Source organism: Nerophis ophidion, linkage group LG15 (assembly GCF_033978795.1).
Source record: "Nerophis ophidion isolate RoL-2023_Sa linkage group LG15, RoL_Noph_v1.0, whole genome shotgun sequence".
Lineage (NCBI taxonomy): Eukaryota > Metazoa > Chordata > Actinopteri > Syngnathiformes > Syngnathidae > Nerophis > Nerophis ophidion.
Window position 1 is genome coordinate 3,991,497 of NC_084625.1, and position 25,342 is coordinate 4,016,838.

Genomic DNA, 25,342 nt, shown 5'->3' on the forward strand with positions numbered 1-25,342 from the left:
CGAGAGTCCCGTCCACAGGAAACCATCCCAAGCGGAGGCGGATCAGCACCGTAGAGATGTCCCCAACCGATACAGGCGAGTGGTCCATCCTGGGTCTCGACGAGCGGTCCATCCTGGGTCTCGACTCTGGACAGCCAGTACTTCATCCATGGTCATCGGACCGGACCCCCTCCACAAGGGAGGGGGGGACATAGGAGAAAGAAAAGAAGCGGCAGATCAACTGGTCTAAAAAGGAGGTCTATTTAAAGGCTAGAGTATACAGATGAGTTTTAAGGTGAGACTTAAATGTTTCTACGGAGCGTGGATGGTGAAATCCCTAAATTCCTTGCAGGGAGCTGGTTCAGAAATGTTCTTTTTAAACAATTTGCTGCTGCATTTGTTGACAAAGTGGGGACCCTCGCCTAGGGCTGGGCGATATATCAAAAATACTCGATGTATCGCGGGTTTGTCTCTGAGCGATATAGAAAATGACTATCGTGATATTGGAGTATACATTTTGCCGATTGTATTGTACCATATGTCCCGGCAAGAAATCTGCGTTCAAAAGACTCCGGCTTATTAGTGATTCCTAAAGCCCAAAAGAAGTCTACGGGCTATAGAGCGTTTTCCGTTCGGGCTCCTGTACTCTGGAATGCCCTCCCGGTAACAGTTCGAGATGCTACCTCAGTAGAAGCATTTAAGTCTCACCTTAAAACTCATCTGTATACTCTAGCCTTTAAATAGACCTCCTTTTTAGACCAGTTGATCTGCCGCTTCTTTTCTTTTTTCCCCTATGTCCCCCCCCTCCCTTGTGGAGGGGGTCCGGTCCGATGACCATGGATGAAGTACTGGCTGTCCAGAGTCGAGACCCAGGATGGACCGCTCGCCTGTGTATCGGTTGGGGACATCTCTGCGCTGCTGATCCGCCTCCGCTTGGGATGGTTTCCTGTGGACGGGACTCTCGCTGCTGTCTTGGATCCGCTTCGAACTGAACTCTCCTGGCTGTGTTGGAGCCACTATGGATTGAACAGTATCATGTTAGACCCCCTCGACATCCATTGCGTTCGGTCCCCTAGGGGGGGGGGGGGGGGGGGTTGCCCACATCTGAGGTCCTCTCCAAGGTTTCTTATAGTCAGCATTGTCACTGGCGTCCCACTGGATGTGAATTCTCCCTGCCCACTGGGTGTGAGTTTTCCTTGCCCTTTTGTGGATGTTGTAGTCGTAATGATTTGTGCAGTCCTTTGAGACATTTGTGATTTGGGGCTATATAAATAAACATTGATTGATTGATTGATTATAGTTATTTGAATGACTCTTACCATAATATGTTAGGTTAACATACCAGTCACCTTCTCAGTTGGTTATTTATACTTCATATAACGTACACTTATTCAGCCTGTTGTTCACTATTTATTTATTTTAAATTTCCTTTCAAATGTCCATTCTTGCTGTTGGGTTTTATCACATAAATTTCCTCCAAAAATGCGACTTATACTCCAGTGCGACGTATATATGTTTTTTTCCTTCTTTATTATGCATTTTCGTCCAGTGCGACGTATACTCCGGAGCGATTTATAATCTGAAAAATACGATATTTAATATTTAGAATGCAATAAAAATGAATACACCCTTCATGAAGTCTTTCTTAATGATTGTGAGCGATAGGCAAAATGTCATAAAAAGCGCACTTCCCTATTAAATGTAGATTTCATCATTATTTTACAGAAACTGCACAAATTATATTACGGCCTCATTTTCACTTCTTCATTTCATTGCAACAGCAAGCTTCAAAATAACAGAAGATGTGACCATAGCAACCACAGACTAGACTAACATTAGGTATGGTATTTGATAGTCGACTCATCAGATTATGTAGCATAAACCTCTTCATCTAATCATCATGTAGGTCAGGGGTAGGGAACCTATGGCTCTAGAGCCAGATGTGGCTCTTTTGATGACTGCATCTGGCTCTCGGATACATCTGAGCTAACATTGCTTAACACGATAAGTAATGGCTAATTCCACTTGTAATCAAAGTGTTAAAAATAACGTTCAAAATATTAAACATGCTCATGCATTTGAATCCATCCATCCTTTTTCTACCACACTTTATTTATTTTTATTTTTTTTTAGGGCTTGCCCTCCTAGGGGTTCTTCAGACCACCAAGCACCGACATGAAAGCCTGTTTCAGGGTTACGATATTTTTTTATTTTTCAATAAGTCTCTCAGTTGCTTTCCAGCAATTGTCTTTTTCTCTTTCGTTCTCGCTCGCACTCTGGCTCCAGCTCCAACCCTGTCTCTCCTCCTGGCTGCTGCTTATAACAGAGCGACAGGTGATTAGATAACGAGGCCCAGGTGGGTTGTCTACGCACCTGTCACTGATTTCGAGGCCGGTCCTGGCACACCCCGCTTCGCTGCAGGCCCGCAGGCCACGCCCCCTCCACAGCTAGCATCAGAATATCAATGTCATTACAAAGAATAAGAGACCTATTATACTCTCTTAATGTTGGTCTTACTTAAAAATGCACGCGTTTAGGTGTGTTCAGTGTTGAAAAAAAAAATGATATGGCTCTTCCGGAAATACATTTTAAAATATTCAGATTTTTGGCTCTCTAAGCCAAAAAGATTCCCGACCCCTGATATAGGTGCTGAACACACCAAATTCATAAACTGTTAACATTTATCCCAATATGTAAATGTCCCCACGTTTGTACTTTTAAAGCTAATTAAATCCATAATCATGTTCTCTGTGTAGTCTAGGGCTGCCACTAACAATTATCTTGATAGTCGACCAGCCATCGACTATCTTAACGATTAGTCGACTCGTCAGATTATAAAGCATACACGCAATCAGTGGCTCTAATTTATCCATCACCTTTTTAATTCCGCTCGAGATACTTACTGATTTGTTCATGAATATTTATTTATACTGTCAATAAGCAGCTTAATAAGCTGCTACAAATATTTAAATAACTATTCAACTTTTGTCCATTTAAAAGTAAGCACAGTAAAAGTATGTTTTTCATTTTAAAATAAAAAGGACAGTTAAAGTAGCAGCAAGAACAACAAACGCTAAAACAACAAAACTAACTTCATCACAAAGAAACAAGCATTTTTTGTTTAAAAAGCTCCACACTGATATATTATTGATTATTGATTCATTGTTAACATTTTAGCTGTCTATTGCTCTGGTATTACGGATAACGTCATAAAAACAAGTTTTTCTTTGCAAAATGACCACGGTATAGTAGGAGTGTAACGGTACACAAAAATTTCGGTTCGGTACATACCTCAGTTTAGAGGTCACGGTTCGGTTCATTTTCGGTACAGTAAGAAATTAACAAAATATAAATATTTTAGTTATTTATTTACCAAATTTATAAACAATGGCTTTATCCTTTTAACATTGGGAACATTATAATAATTCTGCCCACGTTAATCAATATTAAACTGCCTCAAATCGTTGCTCATAAATAAAATGACAAAACTTTTCTTCTACATATAAAAAGTGCAACATTAAACAGTTTCAAGTCATCATGCTTAATTTATTACAGCATTTGGGAAGCCTGTAGTTGATTTTTATTATGTAAATGTTATATTTTTCTCAACATGTGATAGCAGTGACCCTGCCATTCAAAGCTTTTCTGTCCGTAAAACAAACACAAACACAGCAAAATGAGCTAACGTTACACTAAAAGCTAATTAGCCTTCACCTCAAGCCAGAACTGCGAGCGAACTGAGCTGCAGTTTAAGTTTCTAGAAGGTCAACGGGCTCATAGTGATGTTAGTAGTAGTTGACTGGGAGGTGTTTATTATCATTTGGGGAGAGTACGCTGCCTTATGCTCACCTGCTAAACACCTATCTGCTCGACGCTGAAGGATTGACTACATGCGCTCTGAATATGCACTGCTGATTGGCTGTTACAGATTTATATGTAACCAATCAGATGGTTGTGTGGGTGGGACAATGCTGGGTGCTGACACAGAGGCAGAAGAAGCAAAGCAGCTTGTTAAGACTTTAGCTTAGAAACTCGTTCGGTAGACCCTCGTACCGAAACGGTTCAATAAAAATACACGTACTGTTACACCCCTCCGGTATACATATTTTTTTTTTACCAAGAATAGGAGAAAATATTCCCACAATTCCCATGTTTTCTCTCGCCATGTTGAAAAAACACGAGTGATGACATCACCCTCCCGATTTTTCCCGGAGACTCCCGAATTTCAGTGCCCCTCCCGAACATCTCCCGATTTACACCCGGACAACAACATTGGGGGCGTGCCTTAAAGGTACTGCCTTTAGCGTCCTCTACAACCTGTCGTCTCGTCCGCCTTTCCTCCATACAAACAGGCCGTCGGCCGAGTCACATAACATAACATAACATATGGCCAGCTACTTAGCGGCTAACATCCATCCGCAGTGTTTTAGCTACTTCTTAATCACTAATCCTCGCCTCCATGGCGACAAATAAAGTTTGTTTCTTACAAGTGTCATCCCTGCAGGACGAGGAATAGCTAAACATGCTCCACTACACACTGTAGCTCACCGCCATCACAATGTAAACAAACGCCATGGGTGGATCTACACCTAACACCCACTGTAATGATACCAAGCACAGGAGCGTATCTAGTCGATACTATGATTACATCGATATCTTTTGGCCTCACATCTTCTTTTTTTTTTTAAATATATATCAGGAAATACGTCCCTGGACACAAGAGGACTTTGATTATGACCAATGTATGATCCTGTAACGCAGGAGTGCACACACTTTTTCTGCAGGCGAGCTACTTTTCAATTGACCAACTCGAGGGGATCTACCTCATTTATATATATCATTTATATTTATTTATTCATGAAAGAGACATGTTTGTAAACAAGTTAAATGTGTTTAATGATAATACAAGCATGTGTAACACATATAGATGTCTTTCTTTCACCAAGACAAGAATATAAGTTGGTGTGTTACCTGATTCTGATGACTTGCATTGATTGGAATCAGACAGTAATGATGATAACGCCCACATTTTCAAATGGAGGAGAAAAAAAGTTGTCCTTTCTGTACAATACCACATGAAAGTGGTTGGTTTTTGGCATCTAATTCATCCAGCTTCCATACACTTTACAAGAAAAACATTGGCGGCAAATTCAGTAGCTTGCTTGATTGACATTCACGGCACCCGAGGGTCTTGTGAGATGACGCTGGCTGCTGCCAGTTCATTATTATGAAAATATGACCGAGAGGAAGGCGAGAAACACTTTTTATTTCAACAGACTTTCGCGCCGTCCCTTCCGTCAAAACTCTAAAGGCCGACTGCACATTTCCTATCTTCACAATAAAAGCCCTGCTTCATGCTGCCTGCGCTAACAAGAGTCTCAGAAAGCTGGCGTGCACAAGTGATGTGCACGCCAGCTTTCTGAGGGATCACTTGTGCACGCCAGTTTTCCGAGACTCTGTATTTAGTTAGCGCAGGCAGCATGAAGCAGGGCTTTTATTGTGAAGATAGGAAATGTGCAGTCGGCCTTTAGAGTTTTGACGGAAGGGACGGCGCGAAAGTCTGTTGAAATAAAAAGTGTTTCTCGCCTTCCTCTCTGTCATTTTTTCATAATAATGAACTGGCAGCAGCCAGCGTCATCTCACAAGACCCTCCGGTACCGTGAATGTCATTTAAGTGACGTCTTGGTGAAGATTGATGATCACTCATTTTTAGGTCTATTTTTTTTAAAAGCCTGGCTGGAGATCGACTGACACACCCCCCGCGGTCGACTGGTAGCTCACGATCGACGTAATGGGCACCCCTGCTGTAACGTCTTGGTATCGCACTGATACCCAAATTTGTGGCATGATCCCAAACTAATGTAAAGTGTCAAACAAGAGAAGAATAAGTTATTATTACATTTTAACAGAAGTTTAGATAGAACATGTTAAAGAGAAAGTAAGCAGATATTAACAGTAAATGAACATGTAGATTAATAACTTTCTACCACTTGTTCTTAATAATGTGGACAAAATAATAAAATGATAAATGACACAATATGTTACTGCATATGTCAGCAGACTAATTAGGAGTCTTTGTTTGTTTACTTACTACTAAAAGACAAGTTTTATAGTATGTTCACTATTTTATTTAAGGACTAAATTGCAATAAGAAACATATTTTTAATGTACCGTAACATTTCTTGTTAAAATAAAGCCAATAATTACATTTTTAGAGGTCCCCTTTTTTAGAAGTGTCATGATCCATGGCCGGAAACAGGTGGTAGAGGTGAACGGCACCATGTCCCCTCCCCTCCCAGTAAGCTGTGGAGTCCCCCAAGGCAGGATACTAGGACCTTTACTGTTCCTAATATACATAAATGACATGCCATCAGCATGCCGCTGTGAATTGTTCCTGTTTGCGAATGACTCGGCCCTGCTGGTACCCGGCAAGGACAAGTCACAGGTGGAACAAACCCTCAGTGCTGAACTCCTTAATATTTGCACCTGGCTCGCCGACAACAAGCTATCCATACACTTAGGTAAAACGGAATCCATCCTATTTGGGCCCCATATCAAACTTAAGAAAGTCAGTGACTTCACTAAAAAAGTGGGTGACATTGTTATCACCAGGAAAGATGAGATCACCTACCTAGGTTCCATGCTAGAGGCTAATCTTTCCTGTGATAAAATGGCAACCGAGGTAATCAAAAAGGTTAACCAAAGAACGAGATTCCTCTACAGAATCTACTCTCTGGTCAACAAAAGCACCTTGAGGATTCTAGCGGGAACTCTCATTCAAACATTTTTCGATTACGCTTGCACCTCCAAAACCCTCAAATCTAGACTCCAAACATCCCAGAATAAGCTAGTCTGGTTACTTTTAGACCTCCACCCCAGATCACACCACACTCCAACCCACTTCTCCAAAGTGGGCTGGCTCAGGTTGGAGGACAGAGTCAAACAACTTGCACTGAGCCTAGTCTATAAAATCCGCTACACCTCCCTGATACCGAAGTACATGTCAAACTACTTCCTTAACGTAAATGACCGCCACAACCACAACACCAGGGGGAGCTCCACAAACCACATTTGTTCCACCTGGGGACGGCGTGGCGCAGTGGAAGAGTGGCCGTGCGCAACCCGAGGGTCACTGGTTCAAATCCCACCTAGAACCAACCTCGTCACGTCCGTTGTGTCCTGAGCAAGACACTTCACCCTTGCTCCTGATGGGTTCTGGTTGGCGCCTTGCATGGCAGCTCCCTCCATCAGTGTGTGAATGTGTGTGTGAATGGGTAAATGTGGAAGTAGTGTCAAAGCGCTTTGAGTACCTTGAAGGTAGAAAAGCGCTATACAAGTACAACCCATTTATCACTTATCATTTAAACCCAGATTCAGACCTAACAAAGGTCTTAACTCATTCTCTTTCTATGCCACATCACTGTGTAAATAATAGGGATGCACCGAAATGAAAATTTGTGGCCAAAGCCGAAGCCGAATAAAATTTAAACGCTTGGCCGAAGGCCAAATACCGAATAATGAATGAAGTTTTTCACAATTTTTTTAATATTGCATAAATAGCCTCGAATAAACATTTAGACATATTTTTCAAATAAAGTATTTTTTTATTGAATATCGACATTTTTTTAATATTCCAGTAGTCTTTGCTTTTCAAAAAAAGCACAGTTTTTCATTTATATTAGGCCTTCAAACAAAACATGCATCCCAAAAAAAAAAAATGAAGTGCATTAAAGTGGATAAACCCACAACAAATGAATTATTGTCCTTTTGGCAAAAGTCTGCTTAGCCACAGTAGATATGCTAATAATGTAAACAGAAGGCTTAAGTAAATCTCAATAAGTGTGTGCTTGTAACCTCATACACTTATACAGGTAGCCTACACAACAGGCTAATAATGTAAACAGAGGCCCCACTAAATCTCAATAAGTGTGTGTTTGTAACCTCATACACTTATACAGGTACACAACATATCCCAACGTCACCGCGTCAAAAAATTGCGTCACACGCCACTATTCGGCCTTGTTTTTAACTCATTCCACCGAAGGCCGAATGTGGCTTTTTTTGCCATATTCGGCCGAATATATTCGGTTACCGATTAATCGGTGCATCCCTAGTAAATAATGTAAATAATTCAAAGTATATACTATGATGATTAACCTGTGTGATGACTGTATTATGCTGATAGTATATATTTGTACCATGAATTGATTAACGTGGACCCCGACTTAAACAAGTTGAAAAACTTATTGGGGTGTTACCATTTAGTGGTCAATTGTACGGAATATGTACTGAACTGTGCAATCTACTAATAAAATTATCAATCAATCAATCAATCAAAGGATCATGTTTTGTTTAGTTATGTTCTGTTTGTGTTGGACTCCCTTAGTTCCTGTTTTATGCACCTCTGGGTTTGTTTTGGTTTCCATGGGGATTAATTGGGTTCCCCTGCCTCTGATTAGTGGTCGGCACGCTCACCTGCTATCGACCGCTAATCGGAGAGCTATTTATTCTCGTTGCTGGCCACACTCGGTCTGGCTTCATGCAACAAGTTAGGTTAGTATTTCTTGTTTCCTAGTCTATGATTCCTGTGCTAGTTGGTTGCTTTAGCTTCCCGTGCGATCGGCACGTTTTGCTTTTGCTTGTTTTCTGTTTTTGGTATGATTTATGATAAATAAATCATCTCCTACATGCACGTCTTGTCCGGAGTGGTCCGAGAGAACCAACCCCGCAATAAGCTGCGAACCATACGTGACAGGAAATTATTGGAAAGTATCGCAATACGTTTTGGTACCAGTAACAAAATATTGGTATCGGGACAACCCTTGATTGTAATACATGATATTCTGGGCTGTTGAAAAGAACAAGGTACACCAAAACAAAGCAAAAACCGTGTGATAAAATAGTGGATTTTGTGAGCTATTCTTCCTCTTGTTGCAAAAGTAGGAGGAACATCACAATAAGTGAATAAATCACAAAAAAGGAAGAGGAAGTAAAAGTTGCAGTTTTTTATCACATGATGAATAATTAGCAGAATATAGTGAGATTTAAAGTGCAGTGTTTCTTTGCAGACTATATCAAGTACAAACCCTGTTTCCGTATGAGTTGGGAAATTGTGTTACATGTAAATAAATATAAACAGAATACAATGATTTGCAAATCCTTTTCAACCCATATTCACTTGAATGTACTACAAAGACAAGATATTTGATGTTCAAACTCATAAACTGTATTTTTATTTTGCAAATCATAATTAACTTAGAATTTTATGGCTGCAACACGTGCCGAAGTAGTTGGGAAGGGGCATGTTCACCACTGTCTTACATCACCTTTTCTTTTAACAACACTCAATAAACGTTTGGGAACTGAGGAAACTAATTGTTGAAGCTTTGAATGTGGAATTCTTTCCCATTCTTGTTTTATGTAGAGCTTCAGTCGTTCAACAGTCCGGGGTCTCCGCTGTCGTATTTTACGCTTCGTAATGCGCCACACATTTTTGATGTGAGACAGGTCTGGACTACGAAGCCACGCTGTTGTAACACATGCTGAATGTGGCTTGGCATTGTCTTGCTGAAATAAGCAGGGGCGTCCATGAAAAAGACGGCGCTTAAATGGCAGCATATGTTGTTCCAAAACCTGTATGTACCTTTCAGCATTAATGGTGACTTCACAGATGTGTAAGTTACCCATGCCTTGGGCACTAATGCACCCCCATACCATTACAGATGCTGGCTTTTGAACTTTGCGTCGATAACAGTCCGGATAGTTCGCTTCCCCTTTGGTCCGGATGACACGATGTCGAATATTTCCAAAAACTATTTGAAATGTGGACTCGTCAGACCACAGAACACTTTTCCACTTTGCATCAGTCCATCTTAGATGATCTCGGGCCCAGAGAAGCCGGCGGCGTTTCTGGATGTTGTTGATAAATGGCTTTCGCTTTGCATAGTAGAGCTTTAACTTGCACTTACAGATGTAGCGACCAACTGTATTTAGTGACAGTGGTTTTCTGAAGTGTTCCTGAGCCCATGTGGTGATATCCTTTAGAGACTGATGTGGGTTTTTGATACAATGCCGTCTGAGGGATCGAAAGTCACGGTTATTTAATGTTGGTTTCCGGCCATGCCGCTTACGTGGAGTGATTTCTCCAGATTCTCTGAAACTTTTGATCATATTATGGACCGTAGATGTTGAAATCCCTAAATTTCTTGCAATTGGACTTTGAGAAATGTTGTTCTTAAACTGTTTGACTATTTGCTCACGCAGTTGTGGACAAAGGGGTGTACCTCGCCCCATCCTTTGTGAAAGACTGAGCATTTTGGGGGAAGCCGTTTTTAAACCCAATCATGGCACCCACCTGTTCCCAATTAGCCTGCACACCTGTGGGATGTTCCCAATAAGTGTTTGATGAGCATCCCTCAACTTTATCAGTATTTATTGCCACCTTTCCCAACTTCTTTGTCACCTGTTGCTGGCATCAAATTCTAAAGTTAATGATTATTTGCACAAAAAAAAAGTCTATCAGTTTGAATATCAAATATGTTGTCTTTGTAGCAACTGAATATGGGTTGAAAAGGATTTGCAAATCATTGTATTCTGTTTATATTTACATCTAACACAATTTCCCAACCCATATGGAAACAGGGTTAGTACATTTCAATATAAAACACATGTCTGAGAGGCAAAGTTCACCCGCTGTGTTTAATGTCTTGGTGGCAGCAGCAAGTCTTGTCATCTGAGGATGGAAACTTTGAGCCACATTAGCTTTTTTTTTTTTTTTTTTACAATTTGGCCGTCTTGAATACGCACAGTGGGGCGTTTTGCTCTGGGCTGCTGGAGGCCAACTTCAGCAGAAAGTGACTGTCGTGAAGTGTTGGAAGACTTAAACCAGGCGAGGGACTGCTTCTTCTTGTTGAAGTCTAAAGTTCTCCAAGGCTCATGCGAACAAAAATAGCAAACACATTTGCCCCGTTTTTTTTTGTACTTTACATAAAAATGTATCGGTTTGCCTTTACATTTTTGACCGTATCAAGGCCTCTTTCGATGTGTACTCAGTACATTAGCAAGGCTCTAATTTAACCACTGCAAGTGCCTTTCAAATAGTAGACTACATCGCCGCTCTAGTGGCTCTGTGGAGCTTTTTCAAAAATGTACGAAAAATGGGAAAAAATGAAGGGGGGAAAATACATTTTTTGTTTTAATATGGTTTCTACAGGAGGACAAACCTCTGTAATTGTTATAAAGCACACTGTTTATATTAAATATGCTCCACTAATACGAGTATTTGGCGAGCGCTGTTTTGTCCTACTAATTTTGACAGTCCTTGAACTCACCGCAGTTTGTTTACATGTATAACTTTCTAGGACATGTTTTATGCCACTTCTTTTTCTGTGTCATTTTGTCCACCAAACTTTTAACTAGGGATGCACCGATTAATCGGTAACCAAATATATTCGGCCGAATATGGCAAAAAAAGCGGAATGAGTTAAAAACAAGGCCGAATAGTGGCGTGTGACGCAATTTTTTGACGCGGTGACGCAATCAACCAACGTGCAGTGACGTTGGGATATGTTGTGTACCTGTATAAGTGTATGAGGTTACAAGCACACACTTATTGAGATTTAGTGGGGCCTCTGTTTACATTATTAGCCTGTTGTGTAGGCTACCTGTATAAGTGTATGAGGTTACAAGCACACACTTAATTGAGATTTACTTGAGCCTTCTGTTTACATTATTAGCATATCTACTGTGGCTAAGGAGACTTTTGCCAAAAGGACAATAATTCATTTGTTGTGGGTTTATCCACTTTAATGCACCTTATTTTTTTGGGGAATGCATCTTTTGTTTGAAGGCCTAATATAAATGAAAAACTGTGTGCTTTTTTTGAAAAGCAAAGGCTACTGGAGTATTAAAACAATGTCAATATTCAATAAAAAATATTAATTTATTTGAAAATCATGTCTAAATATTTATTCTATGCTATTTATGCAATATTAAAAAAATTGTGAAAAACTGCATTCATTATTCGGCCTTTGGCCAAGCGTTTAAATTTTATTCGGCTTCGGCCACAAATTTTCATTTCGGTGCATCCCTAATATATATATATATATATATATATATATGTATATATATATATATATTTATATATTCAACACCCTGCTGCTTTTATTTGAGTATAACCTGTGTGTGTGTGTGTGTGTGTGTATATATATACATATATACACACACACACACAGACACACACATACATACACATATATATATATGTATATATCCATCCATCCATCCATTTTCTACCGCTTATTCCCTTTCAGGGTCGCGGGGGGCGCTGGCGCCTATCTCAGCTACAATCGGGCAGAAGGCAGGGTACACCCTGGACAAGTCGCCACCTCATCGCAGGGCCAACACAGATAAGACAGACAACATTCACACTCACATTCACACACTAGGGCCAATTTAGTGTTGCCAATCAACCTATCCCCAGGTGCATGTCTTTGGAAGTGGGAGGAAGCCGGAGTACCCGGAGGGAACCCACGCATTCACTGGGAGAACATGCAAACTCCACACAGAAAGATCCCGAGCCTGGATTTGAACCCAGGACTGCAGGAACTTCGTATTGTGAGGCAGACGCACTAACCCCTCTGCCACTGTGAAGCCCCACTAATATATATATATATATATATATATATATATATATATACACACACACAGGTTATACTCAAATAAAAGCAGCAGGGCGTTGAATATCACAAAAGTGATTCCTGAGCGTGACCACCGCTGCTGCTCACTGCTCCCCTCAACAAAAGGATGGGTCAAATGTAGAGTTTAATTTCACTACACATAGTGTGTATGTGTGTGTGTGTGTGTGTGAGTACTTTAACTTGTTAATATGAAAAGAGTGTGAAGCGACCGGAATGAGAATCAGCACCTCCAAGTCCGAGTCCATGGTTCTCGCCCGGAAAAGGGTGGAGTGCCATCTCCGGGTTGGGGAGGAGACCCTGCCCCAAGTGGAGGAGTTCAAGTACCTAGGAGTCTTGTTCACGAGTGAGGGAAGAGTGGATCGTGAGATCGACAGGCGGATCGGTGCGGCGTCTTCAGTAATGCGGACGTTGTACCGGTCCGTTGTGGTGAAGAAGGAGCTGAGCCGGAAGGCAAAGCTCTCAATTTACCGGTCGATCTACGTTCCCATCCTCACCTATGGTCATGAGCTTTGGGTCATGACCGAAAGGATAAGATCACGGGTACAAGCGGCCGAAATGAGTTTGGGTCTCTCCCTTAGAGATAGGGTGAGAAGCTCTGCCATCCGGGAGGAACTCAAAGTAAAGCCGCTGCTCCTCCACATGGAGAGGAGCCAGATGAGGTGGTTCGGGCATCTGGTCAGGATGCCACCCGAACGCCTCCCTAGGGAGGTGTTTAGGGCACGTCCAACCGGTAGGAGGCCACGGGGAAGACCCAGGACACGTTGGGAAGACTATGTCTCCCGGCTGGCCTGGGAACGCCTCGGGATCCCCCGGGAAGAGCTAGACGAAGTGGCTGGGGAGAGGGAAGTCTGGATTTCCCTGCTTAGGCTGTTGCCCCCGCGACCCGACCTCGGATAAGCGGAAGATGATGGATGGATGGATGGATATGAAAAGATGCTAACAAACTAAGAGATGCCACAGAGGCAACTGGAGCCCCGTTAGATGATGACTAAACTATGACGGAATGCCGTCAAACTTAACTTGGCAAACAATACCCGATGTTTGCTTTGGTTTTGGAAGAAAAAATGTTGAGACATGTTGGCAGAGCACCAGCTTTTTTGTTAGCATTTAGTCGCCGCCGACTGATGGAAAAGGGCTAGCCTAGCCTAGTTTAGCATAGCCTTGCTTAGCCTAGCCTAGCCTAGCCTAGTTTAGCCTAGCCCGGACTAGCTTTAGCATCGCCTCGGGCTCTCCACCGCAGCTTCCCGCCCAACACAGATTTACGACACGCCTCACCTCCGTCGATGGGTGTCCGCCTCTTCTTCGCCGCGTCTGTGAGCAACTGTGCGCGCGGGGCGACGTGGCCGAGGGTCCGCGTTAAATGTTCCACGTCGAGGGAGCGAAACTAGCGTGGCCGTCCCAGCATGTCATGGCTGACCGCAGCATAGCTGGTGCTAATGTTAGCCACGGTGCCGCCGCACAAAGATGCTGGGGGCGCCACGCCCCGCCCACTCTCACGCCATTGGCTGGGGGAGCGGCAGACTCTCTTGTGATTGGACACACTCCAGCTGATCACGTCATCGGGTTTTAAACACAATCCTTGGTACGCTCACGACTAATTAGACCTGGGGTGTCAAACGTACGGCCGGAAGGCCGGATCAGGCCCGCGAACAGGTCTAGCTCCATCCTATCTTGCCGATTGTATTGTACCATATGTCCTGGCAAGAAATCTGCGTTCAAAGGACGCAGATTTATTTGTTTATTTGTTTATTACCATGAATTGATTAACGTGGACCCCGACTTGAACAAGTTGAAAAACTTATTCGGGTCTTACCATTTAGTGGTCAATTGTACGGAATATGTACTGTACTGTGCAATCTACTAATAAAAGTACCAATCAATCAATATTTGTTTATTAGTGATTCCCAAAGCCCAAAAAAAGTCTGCGGGCTATAGAGCGTTTTCATTTCGGGCTCCAGTACTCTGGAATGCCCTCCCTGTAAAAGTTCGAGATGCCACCTCAGTAGAAGCATTTAAGTCTCACCTTAAAACTCATTTGTATACTCTAGCCTTTAAATAGACTCCCTTTTTAGACCAGTTGATCTGCCGTTTCTTTTCTTTTTCTCCTATGTCCCACTCTCCCACCGGTCCGATCCGGTGGCCATGTACTGCTCGCCTGTGTATCGGCTGGGGACATCTCTGCGCTGCTGATCCGCCTCCGCTTGGGATGGTTTCCTGCTGGCTCCGCTGTGAACGGGACTCTCTCTGCTGTGTTGGATCCGCTTTGGACTGGACTCTCGCGACTGTGTTGGATCCATTATGGATTGAACTTTCACAGTATCATGTTAGACCCGCTCGACATCCATTGCTTTCCTCCTCTCCAAGGTTTCTCATAGTCATCATTGTCACCGACGTCCCACTGGGTGTGAGTTTTCCTTGCCCTTATGTGGGCCTACTGAGGATGTCCTAGTGGTTTGTGCAGCCCTTTGAGACACTAGGGATTTAGGGCTATATAAGTAAACATTGATTGATTGATTGATTTTATCCGGCCCGCGGGGTGAGTTCCCTAAGTATAAAAATGAGCCGAAATTTTGGAATGAAAGAAACTGCTGTTCTAAATTTGTCCACCAGATGCCGCAATAGCAATTCTTTGTATCTTTGTAGACCAACCTTGTTGAAACCAAGAGCTACTTCTTGGGTACTGATTAATGCAAAGGGCTACCAGTTTGATACACACTTAAATAAATCGCCATAAATAGCCAATTTACTCAATTTACCTTTAATAAATTAATCTATATATATATATATATATATATATATAAAAAATGGGTATGTCATACATTCTTTTCCTTTTACGGAAGGTTTTTAGTAGAGAAAAAACAATGAAAAAAACACTTAATTGAATGATTTAAAAGAGGAAAAAATTGAAAATGTAATTTCGAAACATAGTTTATCTTCAATTTCGACTCTTTAAAATTCAAAATTCATACGAAAAAAATTAATAGAAAAACTAGCTAATTCGAATCTTTTTGAAAAAAATAAAAGAATAATTTATGGAACATCATTAGTCATTTTTCCTGATTAAGATTAATTTTAGAATTTTGATGACATGTTTTAAATAGGTTAAAAGCCAATCTGCACTTTGCTAGAATATATAACAAATTGGACCAAGCTATATTTCTCACAAAGACAAATCATTATTTCTTCTAGATTTTCCAGAACAAAATTTTTAAAAGAAATTAAAAAGACTTTGAAATAAGATTTAAATTTGATTCTACAGATTTTATACATTTGCCAGAATATTTTTTTTAGAATTTTAATCATAATAAGTTTGAAGAAATTTTTCACAAATATTCCTCGTCGAAAAAACAGAAGCTAAAATGAAGAATTAAATTAAAATGTATTTTATTATTCTTTACAATTAAAAAAAAATCTTGAACATTGATTTAAATTGTCAGGAAAGGAGAGGAAGGAATTTAAAAGGTAAAAAGGTATATGTGTTTAAAAATCCTAAAATCATTTTTAGGCCCTGCGATGAGGTGGCGACTTGTCCAGGGTGTACCCCGCCTTCCGCCCGATTGTAGCTGAGATAGGCGCCAGCGCCCCCCGCGACCCCGAAAGGGAATAAGCGGTAGAAAATGGATGGATGGAAAATCATTTTTAAGGTTGTATTTTTTTTTTCTAAAATTGTCTTTCTGAAAGTTATAAGAAGCAAAGTTAAAAAAAATAAACGATTTCATTTAAACAAGTGAAGACCAAGTTTTAAAATATTTTCTTGGACTTTCAAATTCTATTTGAGTTTTGTCTCTCTTAGAATTAAAAATGTCCAGCAAAGCGAGACCAGCTTGCTAGTAAATAAATACAATTTAAAAAATAGAGGCAGCTCACTGGTAAGTGCTGCTATTTGAGCTATTTTTAGAACAGGCCAGCGGGCGACTCATCTGGTCCTTACGGGCGACCTGGTGCCCACGGGCACCGCGTTGGTGACCCCTGCTCACGACTAATTAGACCTGGGGTGTCCAAAGTGCGGCCCGGGGGCCATTTGCGGCCCGCAGGTCATTTTTAACGGCCCCACGGCACATTTTAAAAATACATTTGAAAAAAATTAAATCCATAAAAAGTGGTATAAAAGAGCAAACAGGTGAAATGTAACAAGAACATGTTGCAAAGATTTAATAACACAAAGCTGCCATGCAGGCTGTTTCTTTCATTAAAAAATAATAATGAATCAAAATCAATGTCATTTTGAATTATTGACCTATTCAAGGCTTCGATTACATCAAATTGAATTATCCACTTTGAGATATTTATTGGGGAAAATGTTGCATATTTTGTGTTTTGCCATATACAAAACTGAGCTGTTTTTTTTTTTAAGAAGGGCCTAAAACAAACAAACAAACAAAAAACATGAACAACAATAAAACTTAAAATTGACGGATACATCTGAAGTTGATCTCGAGTTTATTGTTCTAAAAGTAAACAGCGAAAAAAAAATTATATAATTCATTTTTCAAGACTTAAATGAGTAGGATCCTGAAATATTTTAGTGTGATTTGTTTTTAAGTGTCATTGCTCAAAAAATAATAATGAATCAAAATCCAAAATTAAGGCTCCAGTTATTATATAATCTCAAATATTCCACCTAAAAATATGTTATTGGGTGAAAATATTCAATATTTTGTGTTTTTTTTTCTTTTTTTTTCCTAATGTTAATCCAGATATTTAAAACTTGAATAATAATAAAACTAATAATACTGCATAATGATACATTTGTAAAAAAATGTTTACCAAAACCCTTTCGGGTCCCCGGGATCATAACTGAGTGGAGGCCTAAACGTATATTTTTTATACATATAGTGTATTGATTTTTAAAATAAAAATGATGAAAATGGCCCCCGCTTGCTTTGATTTTTCAGTGTGCGGCCCTCAGTGGAAAAAGTTTGGACACCCTATATTCCTTAAAAACAATATTAAGTACACTTGGGCTATCCTACCACTAATTAAACTTATATATATATATTCATAAAAAAACATTATGTACACTTACGACTAATCAGACATATATATTCATCAAAAACAATATTAAGTACACTTAGGCTATTTCATGACTAATTAGACATATATATTCATTAAAAACAATATTAAGTACACTTAGGCTATTTCACAACTAATTAGACATATATATACATTAAAAACTATATTAAGTACACTTAGGCTATTTCATGACTAATTAGACATATATATTCATTAAAAACAAACAATATTAGGTGCACTTACACTATCTCATGACTAATTAGACATATATATTCATTAAAAACCATATTATGTACACTTACGACTAATTATAGACATATATATTCATTAAAAACAATATTAAGTACACTTACGTAGGCTATCTCACCACTAATTAGACATATATATTCATTAAAAACAATATTAAGTACACTTACGTAGGCTATCTCACCACTAATTAGACATATATATTCATTAAAAATAATATTATGTACACTTGGGCTATCTCACCAATAATTAGACATATATATTCATTAAAAACAATATTAAGTACACTTACGTAGGCTATCTCACCAATAATTAAACATATATATTCATTAAAAACAATATTAAGTACACTTACGTAGGCTATCTCACCAATAATTAAACATATATATTCATTAAAAATAATATTATGTACACTTGGGCTATCTCACCACTAATTAGACATATATATTCATTAAAAACCATATTATGTACACTTACGACTAATTATAGACATATATATTCATTAAAAACAATATTATGTACACTTACGACTAATTATAGACATATATATTCATTAAAAACAATATTAAGTACACTTACACTATCTCACCACTAATTAGACATATATATTCATTAAAAACAATATTATGTACACTTGGGCTATCTCACCACTAATTAGACATATATATTCATTAAAAACAATATTAAGTACACTTACGTAGGCTATCTCACCACTAATTAGACATATATATTCATTAAAAACAATATTAAGTACACTTACACTATCTCACCACTAATTAGACATATATATTCATTAAAAACAATATTAAGTACACTTACACTATCTCACCACTAATTAGACATATATATTCATTAAAAACAATATTATGTACACTTGGGCTATCTCACCACTAATTAGACATATATATTCATTAAAAACAATATTAAGTACACTTACGTAGGCTATCTCACCACTAATTAGACATATATATTCATTAAAAACAATATTAAGTACACTTACACTATCTCACCACTAATTAGACATATATATTCATTAAAAACAATATTAAGTACACTTACACTATCTCACCACTAATTAGACATATATATTCATTAAAAACAATATTATGTACACTTGGGCTATCTCACCAATAATTGGACATATATATTCATTAAAAACAATATTAAGTACACTTACGTAGGCTATCTCACCACTAATTAGACATATATATTCATTAAAAATCATATTATGTACACTTACGACTAATTATAGACATATATTCATTAAAAACAATATTAAGTACACTTAGGCTATCTCACCACTAATTAGACATATATTCATTAAAAACAATATTAAGTACACTTAGGCTATCTCACCACTAATTAGACATATATATTCATTAAAAACAATATTAAGTACACTTACGTAGGCTATCTTACCACTAATTAGACATATATATTCATTAAAAACCGTATTATGTACACTTACGACTAATCAGACATATATATTCATTAAAAACAATATTAAGTACACTTACACTATCTCACCACTAATTAGACATATATATTCATTAAAAACAATATTATGTACACTTGGGCTATTTCACGACGAATTAGACATATATATTCATTAAAAACAATATTAAGTACACTTAGGCTATTTCACGACTAATTAGACATATATATTCATTAAAAACAAACCATATTAGGTGCACTTACACTATCTCACCACTAATTAGACATATATAATCATTAAAAACAACATTGTGTACACTTGGGCTATCTCACCAATAATTAGACATATATATTCATTAAAAACAATATTAAGTACACTTACGTAGGCTATCTCTCCACTAATTAGACATATATACTCATTAAAAACAATATTATGTACACTTACGACTAATCAGACATATATATTCATTAAAAACAATATTAAGTACACTTACGTAGGCTATCTCACCACTAATTAGACATATATATTCATTAAAAACAATATTAAGTACACTTACGTAGGCTATCTCACCACTAATTAGACATATATATTCATTAAAAACAATATTAAGTACACTTACGTAGGCTATCTCACCACTAATTAGACATATATATTCATTAAAAACTATATTAAGTACACTTACGGAGGCTATCTCACTACTAATTAGACATATATATTCATTAAAAACCATATTATGTACACTTACGACTAATTATAGACATATATATTCATTACAAAACAAACAATATTTAGGCTATCTTACGACTAATCAGACATATATATTCATTAAAAACAATATTATGTACACTTAGGCTATCTCACCACTAATTAGACATATATATTCATGTATTTATTATATTCATATCTCATTTATTTTCGATTGGCTTGTGTTATCCTGTCTTTAAAGCTCCAATATGCATGTGCATTCCATAGGCATCTTATAAGTGGACGCAGCATTGGCTGCTGTGACGCGAGAAATTGGGCCGCCATCTTGAAGTGGTGATGAGTCGCCTGCGAGCAGCCAAAACTGACAGTTGACAGGTAGAAAACAAAGATGCTGGGCTGCCAAACATCACAGTAAATTAATTTTAGGCTTCAACGTATAAAATGTACTATTATTATAATGTAAAATATTAAATGATGAAGAAAAAAAACTAAAATGCTAGTGTAAAACATCACTAGGATAATGTTAGCATGATAACATAAGAAAAGTTAGTGTACTTCCAAAATGGCGATAAGTATCAAAAGCAAGTAATTTTAGACGCAAACACATAAAATGTGCTAAATTTATCATGTATAATGTTAAATGATGAACAAAAATTGCTAAAATGCTAGTGTAAAACATCACTATAATAATGTAAGCATGATAACATGAGAAAAGTTAGCATACTTCTAAAATGATAATAAGTATCAAAAGCCATGATTTTTAGGCGCAAACACATAACATTTTCTAAAATTATAATGTAAAACTTGAAATGATTTTTTTAAAAATAGCTAAAATGCAAGAGTAAAACATCACCATATAATGTTAGCATAATAACAAGAAAAGTTAGCGTACTTCTAAAATGGCGACAAGTATCAAAAGCCATGATTTTTAGGTGCTAAACACATACAATGTGGTGAAATTATAATGTAAATCGTTAAATGATAAAAACAAATAGCTAAAATGCTAGTGTAAAGCATTACTAGGATAATGTTAGCATGATAAAAAAAGAAAAGTTAACTACTTCTAAAATGGCGGCAAGTATCAAAAGCCAGGATTTTTAGGCGTAAACACATAAAATGTGCTAAAATTATAATGTAAAATTTTAATGATGAACAAAAAAGAGCTAAAATGGTAATGTAAAACATCACTATGATAATGTTAGCATGATAACATAAGAAAAGTTAGCGTACTTCTAAAATGGCGACAAGTATCAAAAGCCATGATTTTTAGGTGCAAAACACATAGAATGTGGTGAAATTATAATGTAAATCGTTAAATGATTAAAAAAAAAATAGCTAAAATGCTAGTGTAAAGCATTACTAGGATAATGTTAGCATGATAAAAAAAGAAACGTTAGCTACTTCTAAAATGGCGACAAGTATCAAAAGCCAGGATTTTTATGCGTAAACACATAAAATGTGCTAAAATTATCATGTAAAATTTTAATGATAAACAAAAAAATACCTAAAATGCTAATGTAAAACATCACTATGATAATGTTAGCATGATAACATAAGAAAAGTTAGCTACTTCTAAAATAGCGGCAAGTATCAAAAGCCAGGATTTTTAGGCGTAAACACATAAAATGTGCTAAATTTATAATGTATAATGTTAAATGATGAACAAAAATTGCTAAAATGCTAGTGTAAAACATCACTATAATAATGTAAGCATGATAACATGAGAAAAGTTAGCATACTTCTAAAATGATAATAAGTATCAAAAGCCATGATTTTTAGGCGCAAACACATAAAATTTGCTAAAATTATAATGTAAAACTTGAAATAATTTTTTTAAAAATAGCTAAAATGCAAGAGTAAAACATCACCATATAATGTTAGCATAATAACAAGAAAAGTTAGCGTACTTCTAAAATGGCGACAAGTATCAAAAGCCATGATTTTTAGGTGCAAAACACATACAATGTGGTGAATCGTTAAATGATAAAAACAAATAGCTAAAATGCTAGTGTAAAGCATTACTAGGATAATTTTAGCATGATTAAAAAAAAGAAACGTTAGCTACTTCTAAAATGGCGACAAGTGTCAAAAGCCAGGATTTTTATGCGTAAACACATAAAATGTGCTAAAATTATAATGTAAAATTTTAATGATAAACAAAAAAAGAGCTAAAATGCTAATGTAAAACATCACTATGATAATGTTAGCATGATAACATAAGAAAAGTTAGCGTACTTCTAAAATGGCGACAAGTATCAAAAGCCATGATTTTTAGGCGCAAACACATAAAATTTGCTAAAATTATAATGTAAAACTTGAAATATTTTTTTTTTGAAATAGCTAAAATGCAAATGTAAAACATCACCATAATAATGTTAGCATAATAACATAAGAAAAGTTAGCATACTTCTAAAATGGCGACCAGTATCAAAAGCCATGATCTTTAGGTGCAAAACACATACAATGTGGTGAAATTATAATGTAAATCGTCAAATGATAAAAACAAATACCTAAAATGCTAGTGTAAAGCATTACTAGGATAATATTAGCATGATAAAAAAAGAAACGTTAGCTACTTCTAAAATGGCGGCAAGTATCAAAAGCCAGGATTTTTAGGCGTAAACACATAAAATGTGCCAAAATTATAATGTAAAATTTTAATGATAAACAAAAAAAGAGCTAAAATGCTAATGTAAAACATCACTATGATAATGTTAGCATGATAACATGAGAAAAGTTAGCATACTTCTAAAATGATAATAAGTATCAAAAACCATGATTTTTAGGCGCAAACACATAAAATTTGCTAAAATTATAATGTAAAACTTGAAATATTTTTTTTTAAAATAGCTAAAATGCAAGTGTAAAACATCACCATAATAATGTTAGCATAATAACATAAGAAAAGTTAGCGTACTTCTAAAAGAAGCCATGATTTTTAGGTGCTAAACACATACAATGTGTTGAAATTATAATGTAAATCGTTAAATGATAAAAACAAATAGCTAAAATGCTAGTGTAAAGCATTACTAGGATAATGTTAGCATGATAAAAAAAGAAAAGTTAGCGTACTTCTAAAATGGCGACAAGTATCAAAAGCCAGGATTTTTATGCGTAAACACATAAAATGGGCTAAAATTATAATGTAAAATTTTAATGATAAACAAAAAAAGAGCTAAAATGCTAATGTAAAACATCACCATAATAATGTTAGCATGATAACATAAGAAAAGTTAGCGTACTTCTAAAATGGCGACAAGTATCAAAAGCCATGATTTTTAGGTGCAAAACACATACAATGTGGTGAAATTATAATGTAAATCGTTAAATGATTAAAAAAAAAATAGCTAAAGTGCGAGTGTAAAGCATTACTAGGAAAATGTTAGCATGATTAAAAAAGAGAAAAGTTAGCTACTTCTAAAACGGCAGCAAGTATCAAAAACCAGGATTTTTAAGCGTAAACACATAAAATGTGCTAAAATTATAATGTAAAATTTTAATGATAAACAAAAAAAGAGCTAAAATGCTAATGTAAAACATCACTATGATAATGTAAGCATGATAACATGCGAAAAGTTAGCATACTTCTAAAATGATAATAAGTATCAAAAGCCATGATTTTTAGGCGCAAACACATAAAATTTGCTAAAATTATAATGTAAAACTTGAAATAATTTTTTTTGAAAATAGCTAAAATGCAAATGTAAAACATCACCATAATAATGTTAGCATAATAACATAAGAAAAGTTAGCATACTTCTAAAATGGCGACCAGTATCAAAAGCCAGGATTTTTAAGCGTAAACACATAAAATGTGCTAAAATTATAATGTAAAATTTTAATGATAAACAAAAAAAGAGCTAAAATGCTAATGTAAAACATCACTATGATAATGTTAGCATGATAACATAAGAAAAGTTAGCATACTTCTAAAATGGCGACCAGTATCAAAAGCCAGGATTTTTAAGCGTAAACACATAAAATGTGCTAAAATGATCATGTAAAATTTTAATGATAAACAAAAAAATAGCTAAAATGCTAATGTAAAACATCACTATGATAATGTTAGCATGATAACATAAGAAAAGTTAGTGTATTTCTAAAACGGCAGCGAGTATCAAAAGCCATGATTTTTAGGCTTAAACATACGAAATGTGCTAAAATTATAATGTAAAACGTCAAATGATTTTTCATTTATGTCCCCCCCCCCAGTGATGACTTTATTTTGAAAATCAGCGTGGATGCAATCTGTTTCCTGCTGCGACAGATGGACTCCTCCACCTGTCTTCTCCCACCAAAACAAGACAAACCCCAACAAAATATCTTCTTTTTGCTCCCCGACAAGAAAATGACACTTTTTTCTTTGCATTTTTTCCCCACCGAGTAAAAAAAAAGCCCTAATTTTTAACACTGAAATGGGAAAATTATATGGATATAAAATTAAAAAATTAAATTTTGATGAAAAAATGTTTGTACATATCATAAAAAAAATATTAATTACTGATGATATGTGTTTTATTACCGAAATAAACCGGTAATTAACTTCATAATTGACCCCAATTATCATAATGAGCATAATAACTGTGTGGTTTAATTGAGCGCTTGAATAAAAAAAGTAGTCATCGCCCCCTGCTGGGCGTATTGGGCACTGCAATGACTCGCATGGTGTTCCTAATGAATTGTCTCAAAGTGTTCTTTAGGACATATATTATTTTGTATTTAATTTATGATTAATGAATTAAAATAAGTGAAATGAACAAAAAAAAATTACTTAACAAACAACTTAAGTCAAATAAATGATGTATAAAAATATAAATTCAATGAAAAAGAGATATTTATTTAAAAAAAAAAATATATATATGTTTTTGACTTGTATAATATATGAATCTCCATATTTTAGGACCAATCTATATTCCAAAAATTAATTACATACTAAGAAAATGTAAGTAAATATATGATGCATAACTATATAAATCAATTAAATGGAAAAAAAAATATATATATATATATATGTGTATATATATATAATAAACTAACTAAATATTACTTTTTGTTTTCATGATGTATGAATAATAGACTCCATCACCCCCAAGAAGGACAAGCGGTAGAAAAAATGGATGGGTGGATGGAATTAAGAAATAATCATGATGTATAATAATACAATTAAATTACATTAAAAGGGAAACACTTTTATTATATTGAATTATATGAACATTATTTTTATTTGCAAAATATTTTCCTACAGTGTATCATGTTTTTACAAAAA

At 36.5% G+C, this 25,342-nt stretch overlaps 1 protein-coding gene across 1 annotated transcript in view; it reads right to left on the reverse strand.

The window, feature by feature from the left end:
• The window catches only part of nck1b (NCK adaptor protein 1b), a 96,555-nt gene extending 82,424 nt beyond the window's left edge, over nt 1-14,131 (reverse strand). Inside the window, exon 1 of the mRNA XM_061921256.1 lies at nt 13,953-14,131. The gene's annotated coding sequence lies outside the window, so the exon portion shown is untranslated. The remainder of the gene's footprint in view (nt 1-13,952) is intronic.
• Nucleotides 14,132-25,342: the final 11,211 nt, after the last annotated feature.